Source organism: Hermetia illucens, chromosome 2 (assembly GCF_905115235.1).
Source record: "Hermetia illucens chromosome 2, iHerIll2.2.curated.20191125, whole genome shotgun sequence".
Lineage (NCBI taxonomy): Eukaryota > Metazoa > Arthropoda > Insecta > Diptera > Stratiomyidae > Hermetia > Hermetia illucens.
In genome coordinates this window covers 101,196,199-101,218,797 of record NC_051850.1, presented here as the reverse complement: position 1 = coordinate 101,218,797, position 22,599 = coordinate 101,196,199, and the positions used below count along the sequence as shown (strand labels likewise).

The 22,599-nt window shown below is 40.8% G+C and overlaps 1 protein-coding gene across 1 annotated transcript in view; it reads left to right on the top strand.

Annotated features, from left to right (window-relative positions):
- The window catches only part of LOC119649946, a 542,569-nt gene that overhangs the window by 15,833 nt on the left and 504,137 nt on the right, over window positions 1–22,599 (top strand). The gene's annotated exons all lie outside the window — the stretch shown is intronic.

The window sequence follows — 22,599 nt, the reverse complement described above, 5'->3', positions numbered from 1 at the left end:
TTTGGATATTTGATGTTAGAGAAGGAAGGTGGGACTGGAAAGTGATAATTTCTTGAAGAACTAGCTCGGGAGGTCAAAAAAAATTGGTATTCGAGAGGGTGATTGTGATTCCCATAATATTCTAAGCTACACATATTGTACCTAAATCCCTCAGCGGCTCTCCCACAGTTTGGTTCAAATCTTGCAGAATTACACCATTTCACAATATTATTGCGGGGAGTTTCTGACAGATTTTGCTATTAACCTACCACCGGTCGCCACCACCAGAGACCCTATATATATTTCTAAGTACGATCCTATCCGAGCCTAAATCGTTAACACTTAGTGCATAGTATTAGAAAAAATCTGGTACCTGCCGAAATTGTGATAACTTGAAAATAATAACGAGTAGACTGTATGGATGCCCTATACTCCACAGAGAATTGCACAGTAAAAATGAAAATATCATTTTTGTATTGAATTTATCATAATTGACAGATTGGGTAATGTATCAAACAGAATTGAACGCCCGAGTCACGATCCCTGGGAGGCGCATCAAATCCATTGCTGGAATTAAGAAGACAACCCAGATGATCACAACTAGCATGAGAGAAGCTTTCGAAGAAAGCTGTCCACTCAAGATGCCAAAGAAGGGTAAAACACCATGGTGGAACTCGGATTTGGCAAAACAGAGGAGAACGACAAGGATGCTCCTTAATCGTGCTCTGAAGGGCGAATTAAGCACTAGCTGGAATCGCTATAAAGAGGCACAGAAGGCTCTAAAGAAGAGCATAAGATCGGCCAAACGATCATCTTGGAGACGCTTTTGCGAAGAGACTAACTCTCTTGAGGCAACCTCAAAGCTGAAGCGAATTCTGGTCAAAGAACGTAGCCAGAAACTGGGTTACTTACGTTTACAGAATGGGAAGTACACAGAAAGCGATGAAGAAACGGCAAATCATTTGCTTGAAGTACACTTCCCAGGCAGCATCCAAAATCTAATCTCGGGGCCAACAGGTGCATACAGCCCTTAACCGAGAGATTGGAATCTGGCATGCAAAGTAGTATCACTGGAGCGAGTGAAATGGGTATTTAACTCGTTCCACAGATATAAGTTTGCAGGTCCGGATGGCATCATTCCTGCGCTAGTAATAGAAGGAATGGATGCCCTGGGTCGACACATTCGAAATATATATCGGGCATGCCTAGCACACGCTTATATTCCAATTAGATGGCGGGATGTGAAGGTGTTGTTCATTCCCAAACCAGGAAAACCCACCTACACAGACGCAAAAAGCTTTCGACCGATCAGCCTAACGTCCTTCCTGCTAAAAGGACTAGAAAGATTAGTAGATCGGTTCATAAGGGATACACACATTCCTAAATGGCCACTTCACCATAGGCAACACGCCTACCAGAAATACAAATCCACGGAGACAGCACTCCATGAACTTACGGCAAAAATTGAAAAGGCGATGTCCGATAAAGAATACGCCTTAGGCGCATTCATGGACATCGAAGGTGCCTTCAATTATGCCTCATTTGCGGCAATTTGTGATGCGGCAAGACAGCATGGAATCGAACCGCTGCTAATCAGTTGGATCCTTCACATGCTAGAGTGGAGAAAAATCCACATATCGGTCGGCTAGAAGTCTATTGAAGCAGGATGTCTCAGGGGCTGCCCACAGGGAGGGGTTCTCTCTCCACTGTTATGGCTCTTGGTGATGGATACCCTGCTGTGGCTCCTGGAGGACAAAAAAGTCTTCGCGCAAGCATTTGCGGACGACCTAGCCGTAATAATTACCGGCAAGTTTGCGAACACAGTATGTGACTGCTTGAATGCAACTCTGCATGTAATCCACAGCTGGTGCCTCCGCAATGGACTCACGGTGAACGCTAGAAAGACTGGACTAGTTATGTTCACTAAGAACGTCAGGTGGGGCAGCTATATGCTACCCACCTTAGCAGGGGCGGAAATCCAGCTGGCACAAACAGTCAAGTACTTAGGAGTACATTTCGACTCCAAGTTAACGTGGAAGCATCATATCCAAGAACAATACCAGAAATCCTGCAGATTGCTCTGGTGCTGTAGGAATGCGATAGGTAAGACCTGGGGACTTTCACCTAAACGGATATATTGGATGTATACATCCATAATAAAACCCATTTTGATGTATGCATGCATCGTCTGGTGGCCAAGACTGAACTTTGCTAACAGCAGGAAGCTGCTAACGCAGATTCAGAGACTTGGTTGCCTAAGTATTACTGGAGCAATGAGTACTACGCCGACTGCGGCACTTGAAGCCATCCTAAATTTACCCCCCATCCACTTGGAGGTGAAACGGAAAGCAGTCAACGACGCATATAGGCTCGATACCATTGGGGCGTGGAAAGGCAGCCAATCCATATAGACGGAAATTCCTTGAAAAACATCCGGTAGCCCTGATGCCGACCGATCATATGGTTTCCAGATTTGTCTTTGAAAAGACATACACTGTCGTAATCACCGAAAGAGAAGAATGGTCGACAAGTGGCCATGAGTCTTTTCAGATTACAGACCTAATAATCTTCACCGACGGGTCAGTCACGGAGGATGGATTGGGTGCAGGCGTGTTCTCGGAGAATCCGATTATAGAACTGGCCCGACCCCTCGGAAAAATGACGACCATATTCCAGGCGGAGATATATGCCATTTCATTGGCAGCAGAAGAATGTCTGCGACAAAAATGGAGGGGTCGCACCATTCGAATCTGTTCCGACAGTCGGGCGGCATTATCAGCACCAAATGGCAACAACATATCAAGCCAGTTGGTGTGGAGTTGTCATCGGGTGCTGCTGAAACTTGGCCGACTGAACGAAACATTCCTGATGTGGGTGCCGGGGCACTCTAACATCGCCGGTAATGAGGGGGCTGATAGACTGGCTCGCCGAGGGTCTGGATCCACAATGGTGGGCCCAGAACCAACTCTTGGAATCCGACCATCTACTGTCAAGTCTACTCTGAAAGGTGAAATTGCAAGGATTCACGCAACCGAGTGGAGAAATTTGGACTCTTGCCGGCAAGCGAAAATCCTTGTGAAGGAGCCTAGGGCCACTAGAGCGGCATTTTTGTTGTCCCTTAAGAAGTGGAACATGAAAACCCTAGTAGGGCTTTTGACGGGACACTGCCCCTTAAACTACCATATGGAAAAGATTGGGGTAGTGGTTTCGGCTGTGTGCAGCCAATGTGAGGAGGAGGAGGAAACTGCCCTGCACTTTTTATGCAGCTGCCCGGCATCCTCAGATCTCAGACGAAGGCACCTTGGCAAGGTTTTCTTCAATGAAGAATCTGCACACTCTCTGCCTCTTGAGAATGTTCTCAGATTCGCTAAAGCCTGCGAACACCGTAGGCAGGAAGCCATTGAATAGGCAACTTACGGGGATAGTACAATGGGCCTAATAATGGCCTGAGTGCTCGGAGCTGCGGCTCCCCCCATTTAACTAAACTAACTAACTATCATAATTGGGATTTAAAGTTATACAAGCCTGGAACCCGGACGCTTCAGGTATGAAAGGCTTGTTTTCTCTTATCTGAGAGGTCTTGAGTCCACTTTTATAAGTGCAGGGTGACAATTGATAATTTTTTATGAATTTTGCAGAAGTTCACGTAAAGCAGATACAAAAAAGTATTGAGAAAAGTAGAACCCTCATATAAAGGTCAATAGAGTTATATGTCAGACGTATTAAATTCGCACGAAAATTGATAATGACCTGCTATAACTTTGCTATCAATGCCAGGATTTGCATGAAACCTTCCAACAGTATACAAAGTAGCATTATGTAGTGACTTTCCACTCCTAACATGAACTTAGGGATTTTTTTCAATCAGTTTAAAAAAATTGACAATATACTATCAGGAAATTTATTTGAATAGAATCAGAATGGGATATGTTTCGGGGTCTAAATTTTATATAGGCGCATCATTGAGAATTTTTAGTTTAATTTCGCCTTTTTTTTGGTGCCGTACTTCCTTATGTTGCAACTAATATCGAATCTAAGATCTGCTTTAAAAGTAGTCATTGAGGCCTTTCATTTGAAAACTCACAGGGATATATTTGAAGAAAAGAAAACCTCACCCCGAACTTGTGAGTAATCCCTTTAAAATTCTTACAAACTCTTGTCACTCACTGTATCCCTGGGATTTCTTAGTTTCTATATGTCCACCAAATTTAGTTCGAATAGATCTAGCTGTTTTCGAGAAAATTACGTATAACAGCTAGAAATACAGTCAGTTCAGAAGACAGGAAATCTGTGGCTTAAATATGAAAGAGGCATGATCGCCAGCAAAGCTCGGATTAGTTGGGTCGCCTACCGAGCGTGAGCAGATATCTTTAAAACGTCACTTGAGGTGTTTGGAATTTTTTTCTTTTTTCTCACATAATATTAGTGTTTCCTGTTCACTTCTTTGTGGGGTATAAGGTCACTACGCAGTCAGTTCAGTTTGAGAAGAGAATAATAAGAATTAGTTTAGATTTCAAAACAGGGGGTTTACGAGCGATGCAGCAAAATACTTGAGGTCTTAATCAAATTAACCTGACTTCAGCCAGCCATACTTGATGAGAATCATCACCGATTTCTTAATCGATAGGCTTCTGATCAGACGAAGGATTGAAGCCATATCGAACAATATGTGACGTCGCATAAAGGGCCGTCCTAGGTCCACTCTTGTGGATAATTATGCATAACGGAGTACTGACCCTTGGTCACCATTGATCTTGTGGTCACTATTAATTTCGCGGAGGATACTAAACCGACCGTAGTTTCACGTCTCATTAAAAAGGTTCAGATTAACGCGGTTCATGGTTGGCGAACACTTGTCAATTGTTTGTAGGACATTAGACGGAAGCAGTACTTACCACTAACCGAAGAAATTTACCGGTACGTAGATTTGATTTTCTTTACTTTACACTCCTGATAATTGGTAATCTCTATAATTGGTACCAAACCGTCAGTCCCTTCACAATACGAATTATCGGGCTGTACTGTACAAACAGGTAGAGATACCGGAAGCTGGGTACTTCGGGTATAAAGGTTTTGTGTTCATCTTATATGAGACACTCACCATGCACTTTTTTCTTCGGTTGTGTGTCGTTTTTCCGGCTTACTTTATAATGAAAAGAAAAAAGACAAATTTTAGTTTTTAAATGCCGAATAGTGAGTTTGTTATTCCTTCTATACCGGTATTTTGTTAAGAACGCAAAATATTTCTTTATATATTGTCAAACTCCAAGGTACGCATATAGACATGCATATCAAAAGCATAAATATTGTGTTCATCCTAAACAAACAAACATGATGCGTGCATATATATACGCATCATCTGCTTCACAAAAGCATACATATACACATAAATTAAATACCGTTGGTACTAACGCACATAAATGTCCATCTTATTGAACAATACCCGCACACTTCATTACCGCCAATATAAGTTCATTTTATATTATGATGGCGCCATACACACCTTAGAGTGCCATAAATTTTTGTAAAATGCGAATTTTTGACCTTCTATAACTTCATTAATAGTAGTTGGATTGCCTTCAAACTTTTCACAAATATGCCCTATATTATCCCTTATGTTGATGCTAAAACGGACTTAAGGGGAGTTTATTTTGAGGCCTAGGGATGTATTTTGAAGCTTAGGGATGTATTTTGAAGCGTAGACCTCATGCAGATACATCATTGTGATTTTTTTCAGATTTTTTAGTTGGATAGTGCCTTACTTTAGGGAGCTTATATTTTAAGCTCGCACTCCCCTATAGGTAAGTCAGTATCAAAAATTGGGCCAGTTTCAAAAAGTACTATTGGAGCTCCTTCATTTGATACTCCACGTGACGATATTCTGTCAAAAAAGCTACCCCAACTTTCACATGTATGGGGAATCCCCTTAAACTCAACACAAAATGGTGTCACTTGCCATTTGTAACGGAATTCATAGATCACAGGTTCTATCTAAATTTTGTGATTATAGGTTCTGCCGTTTCTGAGTAAATTTTGTGTGGCAGATAGACAGACATAGAATCGATTTTAATGAGGTTTCGTCCTGCGTAAAAATTCCAGCAACATTAATAAAATAGAACTGCTATTACTTTGATACTAACCCCCGGATTTCCACGAAGCTTTGCAATATGCTGCTGGTACAGGTGGGATGAATTATGTTTCTGTCAATTTCAAAAAGCTAGCAATATACTATTAGTAAGTTTATTTGAGCAAATGTCGGGATGGGACATACCTTCAAGCCAAGATTTTGCACAACCTTGTATTATGTGTATAACCTTGAATTAGGTTAGGTAACGAAAATGAGTCGTGATTCACTTTTAAGTATGCACATTTTGATTTCTTACACGCACATTTTCCAATTTATATCACAGTTAAAGTCTGCTCGTACATTAAGTACATTGAGTTGAAAAAATGTTTTCATCCCCCTTTAAACTCCACGTGAATTTTTGTCACTCACTGTATGCGTGGGATTTCATGGTTTCCATGTGTCCATCAAATTTTGTTTGAAACCGTATAAGTGAGTGACAGACAGGTAGGAAGCCGATTTTGTTTTACTCAAAACCTGAAAAACATACAAGTTATTATTTTGTCCACCTCCTTTAATTGACAAATAAACCGATAGTTATCATTTCTTCTATCTGTTTAGTTCCGTTTATATTAATAAACTGAATTACAACTTTTTAATTTATCAGAAATAATTATATAATAAATAAAGCAATGTATAGAACGCTGAACGCCGGATGTCCTGTGTGACAGTGTCTATAACAAGAACAAAGAGGTGTGACGAGGCGGAGCCTCTTTGATGAACACCGACGGAGACACGAAGCGGTTTTAATATGCTCGCCACACTTCCTTACGAACTTAACTTTTCGGACCATGGTAGATCGTGCAGGCGGCGCGAGATCTTGGGCTGCACATCAATAAAGGCAAAAAAAATATACGGTGGCAACGTTAGCACCGAAAACCAACCAACCAACAACATCAAGTCGCACAGTTCAAATGGGAAGAATAAAGATAGGAGACTACAACTTTGAGACCGTTGCTAATTTCTCCTATCTCGGTTGTTGTCAGCCAACAGAGCCTATTTCAGCTTACAAAACCTGTTCCGCTCGAAGCGTCTCACCATAGAGTCAAAGCTCTTACTGTACAAGACTGCGATCTTGCCAGTCCTCATGTATTCCTCGGAGACTTGGGTTCTTAGCAAGAAGAATTGCGAACTCTTGGCCGCGTTCGAGAGAAAAATCCTCCGTAGAATTGTTGGTCCCCTACATGAGGATGGACGATTCCATAGCCTACATAACAACGAAATCAATGAGCGATACCATGGCCGTCCGGTTGTGGATAAAATCCGGTTCAATAGGTTACGGTGGGCGGGTCACTTAATCCGTATGGATGAAAATGATCCCACCCAGAAAGTCTATAAGGGCAATATCTATGGTAGAAAAATTGGCCATACCAGATGAGTTCGTGTGGCAGACGGTCAAATGCTTCCTCTGGATCCAGAAATTCAATGTAAATAGGATAATGCTTCGCACTGTGTTTCTCCATGAGTAACCACGCAGCGAGCATTGCGTCAGCAGTACCTAAGGTCTTGACAAACCAGCGTTAATTAGCGATTATTTGAAGGATGTTGCGAATACGGTTGTCAAAAATGCGTTCAAAAATCTTTTTCAGATGCGATGTCGTCAGGGCCCGTCGGTTTCTCTGATTTCATTTGTTTTATTGCTCCCTCGACTTCAGTGGCGCTGACCGGTAGAATTACTCCTTTCTCCAGTTTATTGTGAAGATCTTTCTAATAGACCACTCGGGTAACAGCGATCACTTCCTTTGCTTGCAGACTGCATGCTTGTATATTTACCAATTGGGTGGTGTCTTATCGTCGAGACAATTATGATGGAGGACATCTACATTCCACCTGGCTTGGTGATCCGGAGGGTTGCGTTAATATACTCAATTATAACTTTGTAATTGATCAGGAATAATTGTTGCAACCCAGTTACCATACCATTTCATGTTGTATTTGCGTAGGATAGGGGTATCGGTGCGGGAGTGTGACTGAACGGTACTTAAAAGGATCTGAGATAACTGCCACAAACATACTTGGCCCCAGCCGCAAAACGAATCGGAACGGCTGGTTTGACGATGAATGTAAGCTAGCAATGGAACGGAAGAATGCCGCATACCGAGTAATGTTGCATTCTCAAAGAACGCGGGCACGCGCAGAGACTTATCACGAACTCCGTCGAGCGGAGAAGCGACATCACAGACGGAAAAAGGAAGCCTGGTAGAACCAACAAGTCTGTGAACTAGAAAAGTACAGGAAGCAACCGCACCAGGCACGGAAGTTTTACCAACAAGTCAGCAGGATGAAGCCTTATACACCTCGATGCTCATCCTGCCGAGACAAAGAAGGAAATCTGATTTCCGATAGAATGGGCATATTAGAGCGACGGGTTGAGTACTTTGATGAGCTACTGAACAACCAGAACCTCGGCGAGTTGGAGGTCCCGCCAACTGAAGACGAACAAATACTGCCACCACCAAATATAGGAGAAACAGTCCGTGCAATTCATCGGCTAAAAAATCTAAGTCGCCAGGAGCCGATGGAATTACAGTTCACAGTTCACACAGAGTTAAATATGGAGGCGACCAGTTACACCAAGTGGTTCATCAACTTGTGCTCAAGGTATGGGACAGCGAATCAATGCCTGACGATTGGCAACGAGGCATAATCTGTCTCATACATAAAAAGGGAGATATCACACAGTGCAGCAATTATAGAGGCCCATACCAAAGAGGCTTCACTCCAGGCAAATCAGCAACAGATCAGATTTTCTCTCTGCGGCAAGCGATGGAAAAACTGTTGGAATATGGACAGCAGTTGCACCATCTCTTCATCGACTTTAAAGCCGCTTATGATAGCATAGCCAGGGTAATATGTACACGGCCATGAGAGAATTGGGTATCTCGACGAAATTAATAAGACTGACTAGGCTGACCCTGACCAATGTGCGAGGCCAGATAAAAGCAGCAGGATCACTCTCAAGACCATTCGACATCAACAACGGTCTACGACAAGGGGATGCGCTATAATGCGTCCTCTTTAACCTGGCCCTCGAGAAAGTGATCCGTGATGCTGAGGTAAATGCAAGAGGTACGATCCTCTTCAAGTCCACCCAACTACTGGCCTATGCTGACGATAGCGAATTCATGGAAAGAACCACCCGAGACGTCCAAACTGCCTTCGCCCAAATTGAGCAGGCGGCGCGAAATCTTGGGCTGCACATCAATGAAGGCAAGACAAAATATATGTTGGCAACGTCAGCACCGAAGACGAATCAACCAACAACATCAAAACGCACTGGTCAAACACGAAGAAGAATAAGGATAAGAGAATACAACTTTGAGACCGTTGACCATTTCTCCTATCTAGGGTCGAAAATCACAACCGACAACAGCCACGATGATGAAATCGGCGCACGGTTGTTGTCAGCCAACAGAGCCCTTTTTTGCTATGCACAGCTACTGATTGCTTATCTACCTGCGGAATCGTCCGACTTTTTTGGTAACTAGAAAGTAAAAGTTTCGGTTTTGTTCAACAAACAATTATTGGGAAAATTGACGGCTGTGCTGTGGATAAGTGTTGCTCTGCTATCGTTAATATAACGAAGTAACAAACGCCATTATTAACTTTTTCTACAACAAGGTCTCGAGAACCGTGAATCAATAGCTCAATCGGGGAAATTTTTAGCGATATTGTTGTTTATTTACGTCCGAGGAATTGTTTTGGGTTTCCGGATAATGAGAGTTCAAAACGAAGAATTTCCAGAATGACTTAAGTTGATCTGAAAAGTCTACCTGCAATGTTAACAGTTATCAACCCTAAGACTCGATTTTTACCCGGCCTTCTCTTGGTGATTTCAACATTTCTCATCCTATACCAACTTAGAACAATCAGAAGCAAGTATTCTTCATTTCCCTGTGAAATTCGCATAAGTTGAAAAATCCAAGTTCTATTCAATTTCCATCGAATCTCCTCCGAAATTCGCTACTATAAGGAAATCAATTTCATTTCATATAAAGACTTCTACACCTACAACACCAGCTGCCAATCTCCGGCCAGCTACCGCTATAATTGAAGCTTTCTCTGAATGAATGAATTCCCATCATTTTTCCTGCCTCATTTTCATCAAGATTGGACTGGGTTGCATTGATAGAATGGGCAACTCAAGTTGAGCTCTTCAACCGTTCGGTGCGTCTTTCATGTCCATGTGTCGATGACTCCTTACAACCCCATGGTTAAGAGCATTTTTCTTTACTACCAAAAGCGAAATAGGAATTAGCACAAATAACAGCAAGAGCCAATCCTGTTTAACGGCTGACATGCTTTTGCTTTTCAAAACTTGGTTCCCAAGAAAAGTCGTATCATTCATAACAAAGGACTGCCCTCGTTGCAGCTGTTCCTTCCATTCAGAAGGTAACGAGTGACATAGCTTAACCCATTTACAAAGTCACTTCATTCAAGAGTAAATCGCTTGAAAAACCATCAATTTCAGTCATCTTAGCATCTTCACCGTACATTGTACTCACTCTGGATAAGGTAGGAAATAGGATGGTCCGCATTACAGCGTTGTGATGGTACATGATTGAAAATTATAATCGACTTTGTCCCTATTAAGTTCCGCAAGTTTAGCGACGACTAAGGCTTCCTTAGTCTCATTTTGGACTTATTCAAAAGATTCTTGTCGTCAAGAACTAATTTTTCGTTCTTCATTGTGCGTCCCTATCTTGTCGTTTACAAAACATCCGGTGAAAAATCGAAATTCTCAAACATTTCCTTCCACTAGAAGGGATTTTAATTAAAATCAAAAACCGGTACTTGGGCGGAGGTTGTACAATGTGAACAGAATGGGTAAGTTTAGGTAGGTAAAATGGTGGAGTGAACACCATAAACACCAGGTATGACTTTGAAATGTATTAGCATAAGCAACCATTAAAATATATTGGTGATTTTAGGGAATGGTTAGACATTTTATTTTTATAGACGCAAATAAAATTTTATTATAGCTAAACCAGAAATTTATTATAATACGATGGTATTCTTCCACTAATTCAGATTTGTGTTCATTTTCAGCTTACTTGCGAAGGAGCTATTCATTTTTTTGCTTTTAATTTTTTAGGTTTTGACCATATTTTCTCTTTACTTGTCGCATTACTCCCAGCGTTCTCTTGCTTCGATAGCCATTAATTGATATGATGAAGTCGCGGCCGATAATGCGCTCGTAAGCTCTCCACTATAGAATCACGAAGAGTAATGGGGTTTTTTTTAAAATATCATCTTTGTTGGCCAATATACATGGATCTTCTTTCGAAGCATTCGATAATCTAATAAAATATACATAGTTCGATATACATACGCTCAATTCATCTTCCTATCTACCTCTTTTCCGCCTTTGCAACCATGCAAGATATTGGAAACCTGAACATTAACAAGAGCTAATTATGCGGCAGAGAATGACGAATCGTCTGCCACTTCATTTTTAAGGTTTTTTTAAATAAAACTTTCAACCTTTAATGCCTGTCTGTCAGCCATTTGGTGGAAAGGTTGGAATTGTGAACGCCCGCACATGCAGAGAGTAACATCGTTCTACGTAAAGTTTAAGGGGGGAAGGAAACTTGCAAAAAAAATTTAAGCTTTTATTCACAGAATATAATCATATGGAATATTAAATTAATGGTATCGATTAGTGCTTTTCGAAGCCGGTATTGGTTTTCACATCAGTTGTGAAGGAGGATGGGAAGAGTGCGGGGGATGTAAAGTGATCATTGCTTTCACTGACCCATTTTCAGAATCTACGAAGACGAAAAACCTGAAAAAAAAACCGCAGAGCTGCCCCTATATGGTGTCCAAGGCTCAGAATACCAAATCCGTATACATATCTGTTCAAATAAAGTTAATAATAGTAGTTCATCCTATGGTTGTCAATATATAGACTATGATATAAATCATGATACCGTTTGGTGAAAATCCCTCCATTACTGCCAAAGTTATAGTAAATTTATTGCAACTCAAAACACTGAAAACACATTAGAAAAAGTATTCTGATATGATAAATACATATGCAACATACATATCTATTATCAAATGTTCTTATAGAAAAAAACAGAACACCTGTCGTACCGGTTTTCGGTTTGTTAAGGTTTTCGGACCGTGGTCTGTCCCACACACGTACTTTTTCGGGTGCACTTATTGAGATGACATTTGATGGACATATACAGACTATGAATTTCCACGCATATAGTAAAAGACATGTGTGGGTTGTAAGGGTGGGGGGCGCAAACTTTTTTTTTCTACAAATTTTGCTGTGGAATTTTACTGGCTTTATTTTCAACACCCATTAAAGTGGGACTTGCTCATATAAACTACATGCGTCATCGATCATCCTGGGATAGTGAGTTGTATTGTATGACATAGCAATGAGGGCATTGCAGTTGTCGCCCTTCCTTAATCTGTAACTCATCCATTCCTACTTGCGCTTCCTGGTCAACACGTCCTTATATATTTGGCCCGTACATGGACCAAGTCCTTCGTTAGTTGTTGTCTTAGCCAATGATACCCTAATGACACAACACAGACACGAACTGACGGAAGCTTGGAGCTTTTGAGTAATAGTGGCGGTTATTCTTTACTCACATACTCCTCATAATAGCACTGAAAGAACATGCTGAACAACCTTAACTTGATATTAGTATTGCGATAGCTAGATTTTCAAATTTTGGACAAAGAACGAAGGCGGATTCAGCCAGCGGTGCTAATGCATCGGGAGGCATAAAGTTCGATGCGAATTGACCAGCGTCTTTTATGTTCTGCCCATTAATGCAACAACCAATCAGACAGAGGACCTTGGTGTTACCGTTGATATATAGAACAACTCCATTCGTCTCTTTATGACTTGATAAAAAAGCCAGCAGATGTTGTCAGCGTGTTCAAAGTGTTTGAGGAAAGATGGCATATTCCATGGCATGCCCGTCTTCAGGATCTTCACGATCACGCCTTTCTTTCAATCATTCAGAAGGGTCTCAGATCGGCAATAATTACGGATGAGTGGAAGTAGCTTCTCTAATTGTGCTTCTGCTTTAAGGAGGAGTTAGTGCCAGTATATAATGATGGCTTTATATCATTCAGAAGAGGTAAATATATATAATTCAGAAGGGATGCGACTTCACCGGATATTATACGATTCAGGATCGTGGTGAAGTCTTTCACCTCCTCAGCTTTTGGAACGTGGCCGACAATTTTATTCACGACTGAGATAAAGTCACTTTTAATAGCGGCTCATCGGTATTCTCGGTATTCTAGAGAAAGTATTTCATTCAGCTGGGTCTGTTGCCCAACTATAAAATATATTTTTTGGTATTTTGCGAAAAGCAAAATCATAACTCACATTCAACTCCTAAATCCACGGGTTTACGGTCAACAAGACAACAAAGTGTTCGTCACCTTTAGGAAACCTCTTCTGAACTGCGTATAATTTTGAAAACATTCTATTATATCGGAAATCTTCGTTGGTGCATAGCGCTATTTAAATGTTCCTTAGCCTGCATCGGTACCTCACAGTTAAGGTCTTATCAGAAACCAACTTGCAGATTAAGAAATTTGATATGATTTTTAACAAATCACTCTCAGTGGGCATCTTCTCCCCACTACTCCCTAGTAGTACCGCAGAGATAACATTGGATAAAACTCAACTTGATGTTGATTTCTAGATTATGGAAAAGAGGTTGATATAGCGCTGCCAATGCATCGAATGAAATTGAACTCGAGGCATTTGTTGCAAAAACTATACAACCCAGATTTATTTGTTCAAATTAATCAACTACAATGCTCCGCTCTTCCATGCAGATAGAAGAAAACCTGGGTGTTATTGATATTTACCTTTGGTGCGACTCTTTTTACCTCCTTTCTGATTCATGGCCGGTGGAAGAACCAACAAATGTTATCAACATACATTACCTAAGTGTATGAGGAAGGATATTGTTGGCCATTTAAGTCCTTTACGTCTTTCGAGTAAACTAGGATCGAAAACGTCATCGATAAAGAACAGAAATAATATCGGTTGCAGAATTGTCGGATTTTGAATTGGACTTCATTTGAATTTCTCCGGATTGTTAAGTGGTTAGAGCGCAAGGTTGGCATATCAATCACACTAGTGGCAGTGGGATTTGTATGGGATTTGACATCGGATGTCAGTCGAGTCAGCTGTGCATGAGTACTTCAGTCTAACTAGGGTAATAATCTCGGGCGAGCACAATGCTGGCCACATTGCCTCCTATAGGATACTATAATCCTGTAGTGTACCGTTACGGTCTTGAATATAGTGCTTTAAGATACCTCAAGACCTTGAGGCAATTGGATTGTCGCGCCAACAATTATTATTATTATTATTGGATACCTCCGATATTTTACTTCCACTCAACAAGTCACATTTCGCGCTGTCAAATGTCGCTGATAAAGGCTATTAGTTTTTCTAGAATGTCCTTGTTATGTAGAAATACTGTTCACTTTATCTAAAGCTTTCCCAAAATCAATGAAGAGCCAGAACCAATCAACTATCTGTTGGTCAAGCTTTCGAGGTATTCTATGATGTGTTGCAGAATTATTTTAGTCATTATCTTTGAAGCCCGCAAATATCCTTCCAGTTGTCACATTGAAGACGGGTGTTCTTTTTCGCAATCCTAATGATCAGCCCCTTCTTCCCCTCTCTAGAAAATATTTGGGATTCCTGGAATTTACCGACAAATGAAAGGTGCCACTTTACTGAAAATACAGGGATTATAAGAAACAGTTCTGCTGAGAATTGTTAGGCGCCGTGGTTTTACTTTATTTGAGCGCTGTAACACTGGAATGTTTTCATTTATACAGGGTGCGGCAGCATAACTTCCTTTTTTCAAAACTCAATAAAAACTATTGTATGCATCGGAAAATATTTATTAATTTTTTATAATGTAGGTATATGTCTAAAGTTTTTATTTAGATTGTTTTGAAGATCAAATCTGTTAGGTGACGTCCCCCATTCTCCATACATTGCGTAAACCGATTTCTGCCGTTTGTCATGACTCTTGTTAGCATAGCATTTCTTCTTGGATATTGGTCTTCAAATCTTGTAGGCTTCTTGGACGGTTCACATAAACACGGGATTTCAAAAAACCCCATAGAAAAAAATCACAAGGGGACAGATCGAGAGAGCGTGCCGGCCATTCCAAATCGCCTCTAACTGAGATAAGGCGCTCTGGAAAGTGTTCCCTCAAAACAGCCATCGATGTTCTTGAAGTGTGTGCTGTTGGACCGTCTTGTTGGAACCAAGTGTCCCCCAAATCCAAATTTTCTAGCTGTGGGGAAAAAAAATTCTGTAGCATGTTTACATACCGGTCCGAATTCACTGTCACTGTAACCTCATTTTCCTCAAACAACCAGGGACCAATAATTTCAGCTGAGAAAATTGCACACCACACTGTGACTTTGGGTGAATGCAAAGGCTTTTGATGCAATTCTCGAGGGTTGGTGTCAGCCCAGTAGCGCATGTTTTGTTTGTTAACCGACCCACACAAATGAAAATGGGCTTCATCGCTAAAAAAAAAACAATAGCACCCTCGGGAACGACATCAAGAAGAAGCTCACACGCGTTCTTCCGAGAATTGAAGTCACGTTCTGAAAGTTCCTGCACTATCGCCATCTTATAGGGATGAAAATGAAGATCGTCACGATGAATTCTTCTCACAGAACGATCGGATAGTCCAAGGGCAGATGCGTGTTTGCGCTCAGAACGCCGTGGCGATCGCAACATTGACGCTCTCACTGCTTCAATGTTCTCAGGTGATCTAACGGGCCGAAGGACTCCAGTTTTCCCTTTTGTCGCACTTGCAGTTTGTCTGAATGTAGTGACCCATGTAACAATTGATTTGCGGTCTGGGACGGGAGCCAACGGGGCTAAATTAAAGCGATTCCGAAATGCACGCTGTGTTGCAATAACCGAACATCCGCTTGAAAAGTAAACCTCAACGGTAAAGGCACGCTCCTCACTATTCCAACGCATGATGGCGACTGAACCGTGTCAGGACAAAACTTTACAGTATCCCCTCTTGAACGAGACCACTAGCGCTCCGCTATGACATCAACTAACTGAGTGGCGCGCATTTTAAAAAAGGAAGTTATGCTGCCGCACCGGAGATGAATTTCATCGGGTATCATTCAATTAAGCATCGTGGTAAAGTGCTCATTGTGGATGAGAAACCTTCGGGTAATGTCCTTGGCTGGTAGCCCGGGTTCATGCCTATAACTTGACCAGTACTTTAACAGCGGCTCAGTATTATATGGTAAATAGTTTACGATGTTTGTCACCTGGCTAGGAAAATAATTCTCCCATTATAATATCCTGGTGAAGCATGGTGGAAGGAGGTGGTTGAGACTTCTCTGCAAGTGGGCTCCGATGTAACACGCAAGCCAAAGCAAACGACTATCAGCTAATGATATTTTCCAAGCCCGTCAGTTTCTCTCAGAACAGTAAGGGATTGGACCCTATGTTGAGACGCTTCCAGTGGGATAGTTTGCTGATTTGAATTGACGCCTCTTTGGTATGAGCTGAAGATTTTTTTCGCTGCTACCCGAGAATATCTTATAGATGGTACTCGGCAACGTGGTAACTCTATTATTCGCTATACCAAATCTTGAGCATCAGTTGATGGACTTATTGTATAGTTCTGTTTCTAATGATACTTGAACATGATAAATTGTTTAAACCAGCAGGAAAAAGTTTAAACTTCTAGGAACACTTCAGAACGTAACCAAACCAAACCAAATATGTATATTGGCCGAATTAAAAAGTTTTCTATTTGTGTAATGAAGCTCTTCCAGTTATATTTCCGTTATGAAAATACTGGCAACAATTTTTGTAAAGTATATATCTAGCCAAATCTGTACCAGTTTGGGTACGTCTTTCATGTATTACACCTTTCGGTCCAATTTAGAGATTTACTCGAAATTGCATTGCACGAAATGACATTTATATATGCTCGCATTTTACATCTTCATTTGAAAAGATTGAATACCATATGGGGCGAATTTCACGAGGAAAATGAGAAGTCTACGGGCACGCTGTTGAATGAAAACTTCGACAGTAAAAGGAGGCGGCAGTGGTTCTTTTGATACTATGAAAAGATTATCATAACGGAAAGTTCTTTCTCCCCAAAATATCCATACGTGCATGAGGCTTACGGATACGTGTGTATGTTTACAGCTGGTAGATGTAGTTCAAAATAACTTTGCTATGAGTAACAGAAATGGGAAAAGTTACCGAACTATAATGTGTGCTTAACAAAAGCCTGGGGATCGTAATTTATAATGAGAAACTCTTGCAAAGTTAGGTCAAATGACTTGATATACATGCCCAAAATAGATGAATGCATTTCCTAAGTATGCACATCTGTACACACTTGCATATTTCCGACACTGAGTTTTAGAATATTGAGGTATATAAAGGAAATAGTTTAGAAACCCCGAATAATTTCATGCTGGAGATTTCATCAGTGAGTGTTGTCAACAAAGTCAAAATTTAGGAAGTATTTACCAAGTTTCAGTAGATAACATCCATTGGAAAAAGATAATCCGGAATTCATATTATTTCAATATGAAACTGAAAGCGTTTAGTTTTTCATATGTATGTGTTCACTTTTGTTGGGTTGAAGGAGTATTAATAACTATGTGAATAATAGCAAATGCTGGAGAATGGTACTTCAATCAATGCAGTAATGGGTTAATCACCTTTTATTCTTCTTTGTGAGTGCAAATTTTCCGGGTTCAATACTATCTTTATCTCCCGTGGAAGAGAAGTCTTAATCCATGAGCTGAAATTAACTTATCGATCGAATTCCAGAAATGCTGAGTGAATCAAACATTTATTTACGGAATGCACTGATATAGAAACGCTTGTCATTGTACTTAGTTCAGTGCCCCCAAGGAATCCTGCAAAGTAGAACTCGTGCCTTGACAATATCAACAAATCGTTTCATCCTTGCTTAATACCGATTTAATTAAATGCCAGCAAAGCGAAAGGAGCTGGCTATTATGCTCAATGTTGTAGACATTCCGTCGGTGTCGTATGTTGAAAAGGCCTAGACGAGAAGGGTTTTCTGCAAAAATGCCAAACAAGCGCTTCTCCCTATGGTTATTATCGAGTTGAATGCCATAGCATTTATTTCGGTACTTCTGGACTCAAATTTCTGGATCGATTATTCTAAATTTAATTCAGTTCGTGCACATAGCACGTGCAGAGAACATGATAAAAATTAGTAAGTCGAGTGTTTTGCGTAACAGTAATGCCTACTTTTACACATTCAGTCTCCTACAACACAACAAAAATTATCTAACTACAGCGAAACGAAACTAGAATGGAGCACCAAAGTCCCACTAATAACGTACAACATACTGTCTTACATACTTATGGCAATGCAGACACCTGTAACGAATTCATTGTAAATTTTTAATTTTTCCATTTTTTCCTCTTTAATCTGCTGAAAATATAGATTCCTTACTGAAGCTGTGTATAGTTTATTATTGACAATGCAATATTCAGGCGGCAGCTTCACTTTACCGACTAAACATCAGTTACAGTATCAAAAAGAGAAAGTGCGGTTGATATTTGGCATCAACACATATGCGCATATTCAATGGCTCGACTCCAATGTCAAGAAAGTCCTTATCCTGTAGCGGAGTCGATATACCTGCCACACGTTTTTTATTGGAATCGATTCGACGTCTGACTGTCTGTCTGTCCTTCACACCCGATTTACGCGGAAAAGGCTAAGCCAATTATCATACATCTGAAAGGGGAGTGTAATTTTTTTCACAGAATATAGTCGTGTGGGATATCAAATGAAAGGGCTCAATTAGTACTGATACTTTTGACACCAGAGTGAGGACTCAAAATGTGCGCCACAAATATATAACAGGTCTCGCTCTCAGAACCTACCCAATCGAACAATCTGGAAAAAGTAGTACGAAACTTGGCATCAGTATAAGAGATGAATATGAGACACAATTCTGGAAAGTTTTAATGCAATCCAACTGTTACTAACAAAGTTATAGAAAGGTCAAAGTTCTGTATTTCGCGCGAATTTATCCCACTCTAAGTCGTGTATGCCGTCATCATCATATAAAGTAAACTCATATGAACGGCGGAGTTGGAGTTTGGGAATACATATGCATATGAAGGTACATTTTGAATCAGAGGTATACGCGAATGGGGATGAATGAAGAGTGAATAGAGAATTTCCCACACAATTTGAACACAAAACTTTCATATCTGAAGCATTCAGCTTCCGGTATACTGACTTGTTTGCTCTTAGGGTCGCGGCTCAATAATTTAGTTCATTGGTACTTGGCATACCCGGTGAGTTTGTGTGGCACATGGTCAAACGTATTCTCTAGATCCAGAAATGTAGTGCAGAATGACAGAATGAGTGTGCTCAACAATCTCCATGGAATGGAACTCAGTGAGCCAGAGTATTGACTTTCAGTTGTGCGTTGAAGTCTGTATGAATTATTCCGCCACCTGTAAGTAACTTGCAATTGTTATTCTTAACTTTTAAGTGGTGACCTGACAAGTTTATAACACTATAACGGACATGACCCCTTACAGGCTACTATTTTCAAAGTTAATTTTTGGTAATAATAATCAATTTAGAAGTTTTAATTTTTGTTAATATTCATCCTTGGTGTGTAGTAAAAACATTCGGCAATTTTTTTCAACTTTCATTTAAAGATAATAAAAAAACAAGTTACAACAACTACTTTTAGCTTAATTGTCATGAGATCCCTATTTTTTGCATTTTAGTAGACCTCATATGAGGGAGGAATAAATTTAGCGTTTTATACTTAAAATCTCATCTAAGATGAATCAAAACATCATAATATTTACTTCTGAAAATACATTCTGGCAGTGAGTCAATATAGCATAAATTATTGGTAATTTCTGCCCATCGGGTGAAAACATTTCAAGTATACGGGTTCACAATACCCCACGCAGGTGTACACTATCATTCCGTACACTTTAGGTGGAAAAATTTTATAGACCCTTCGTTTGCCTTGAGTAGTTCTTTGATTGGCTTTGCCGATCGCAGAACACACTGTGTAGGCACGAGAACTTTCTTATCTTGTGTGATCAATTTCACAGCATCAGAGTTTTTCCAGTATAAATGTATTCATTATAAAAATAGGTATTTTTTAGATCCCGTGACAATCTTGTGACCAGTTCGCATTTACCAGGTTTGTTTGGCATATATGAAACCATGTGAGTTCTTCCACAAAACCTCACTTACATATCCTTTTCGGTAACGCATTCACTCAATTCGTATACTAGTTGCGAATTGTTGAAAAGCTTGTTGAAAGTAAAGGATACAGATGTCAAGCTATCGTTCGCTATCCGAATCACAGACACAGTAACAAAACAACAAATCTATATTCCGACTAAATATCTCACAGCCTGTCCCATTCCTGGCAAATAAGTAACGGGGGGCGGTTCGTAGTTTGATTTCAACACTGTGTGTGTGTGTGTTTGAGGTGGGGGAGAGGCAAAGCCTCTGAGCATTCAGACTTTAGTGGTCACTTATACTCAATTCTCTCGTCTAACGGAATATCCCGGATTCGTTTATGTATCGCAGGATTTCCGTTGGTGCATGTTATGCTATCCGCTGCAGTTGGAGTACATCAGCACCAAAAATCGGATGTATGATGCCGCATAGGATGCGCCATAGGCGGTGCACTCACATAGAAAATGTTCCAAGGATTCTGCTTCCCCGCTACGGGATGCACACGTATCATCAGAATACTCAGAATACTTCTGCAAGCCTTCCTACTTTTCGACAGGATAAACTTTGCAGTATGTTTGTTTGGTTCTGACAGGAAAAGTTTGGTATGTCCTGCAGCATTAAGGCTTCACCACCTGTCACTGTGGGAAGCTTGTTTCCGGTTTTTGACAGCAGCATCAACCATGCTACTGACACCCCAATTGCTGGTTCCTCCAGTCCCGGCATGGGGAAAGTTGAAATCTCTTTTGCCAAGGCATCCGGGAAGTCATTTCCTTCTACACCACAATGACCAGGTGCACAGAGTAATTCCACTGTATTGAATCTAGAAACAGAGTTCAATCGGTTTCTACACTCCTCAACGATTTTTGAAACGATTAAAGTACTACTCAACGCCCTCAATGCAGCTTGACTATCGCTACAGATTACGATGCGTCTACCCTTCAACCGCTCGTCAATCATCCAGGTTTTTGCCCTTAGGATCACAGACACTTCAGCCTGACCGACCGTTTTCTATTGTCCCAAGGGAAAAGCCCAATTCTCGTTTTGTTTCGAGCGATAAATTCCTGCTGCAGAACCATTTTCTGTTTTTGAACCAGCGGTTCGTCCCAGTTTTCTCTTTCTTTCAAGATAACATCATATCTTCTACCAATCCCATAGATCTAATTGAATTATTCTATGAGCTGCTCTCATCGCAGTGCTCTGCATAAACAAATACAAGGGCTGCAAATTGAGTAATGCATTCAAACATACAGTTCTTTGCAATGCAGCTAGTTTACAGCGAAAATCATTTTATTTCACCTTAACCCACCACACTATGGATGCATAAGCAAGCATCGGCCTAATGCTAGCCACATATATCCACAGTACTACCTGAGACCCAAGTCCCCATGTCTAGGCAAAGGTCCGCCTACACAGGCCTTAAGCTGTGAGAGTACCTCTCTTTACCTTTATCTCTACATGTTTGTTCCAAAGAAGCTTCTTGTCTAGAATAACTCCCAGATATTTCACTTCTTCGAAGAGTTGAAGGGTTGTATTCCTCATCTCTGGAAAGCAAAGACCATTTAGTTTCCTCTTTTTTGTAAATAATACCGTTGTGGTTATATTTAGGTTAACTGAAAGTCCATGTGTGAGACACCAACTGTCAGTAAATCAACGGCACGTTGTATTTCTACACACCATTCCGAAGTCTCGACCAACATCTAACATAGCCACGTCTGCCGCATAAGCTTGAGTTGATCAGCATACTGCACAGAAGGGGCGATAGCACACCTTCTTGAGGGCAGCCTTTCGTCGCTTCCGTTGTTAGGTAGCGATCAACACCCACCTCAGAACACAGCAATCTCTGCGTTAGCATAGAGTTTCGTCTACACCATGCTCTCTGGCTTCATCACAGAACTTTTGCAAGGACGCACAGTCAAAAGTCCTTTCAATGTCCACGAACACCACCTACACCCCCCTATCTTCGAAACCAAAGAATGAAGAGTAGACCCACAGGACATTCCACTTTGGTAAGCATGTTGGTTTTCATTTAGTGGGTGCGACCTTAGCGCCATCTCGCGAATGTGACGCTTAACCGGTCTCTCCAGACATTTCAGCGAAAATGATGTTAAGCTGATTTGCCTGAAGTTCTTTGGATTTGATTAGTCATCTTTCCCAGGCTTTGGTATGAAGACTATCTTCACCTTCTGCCAAGAGAAAGGCACGTAGCTCAGAGCAAAA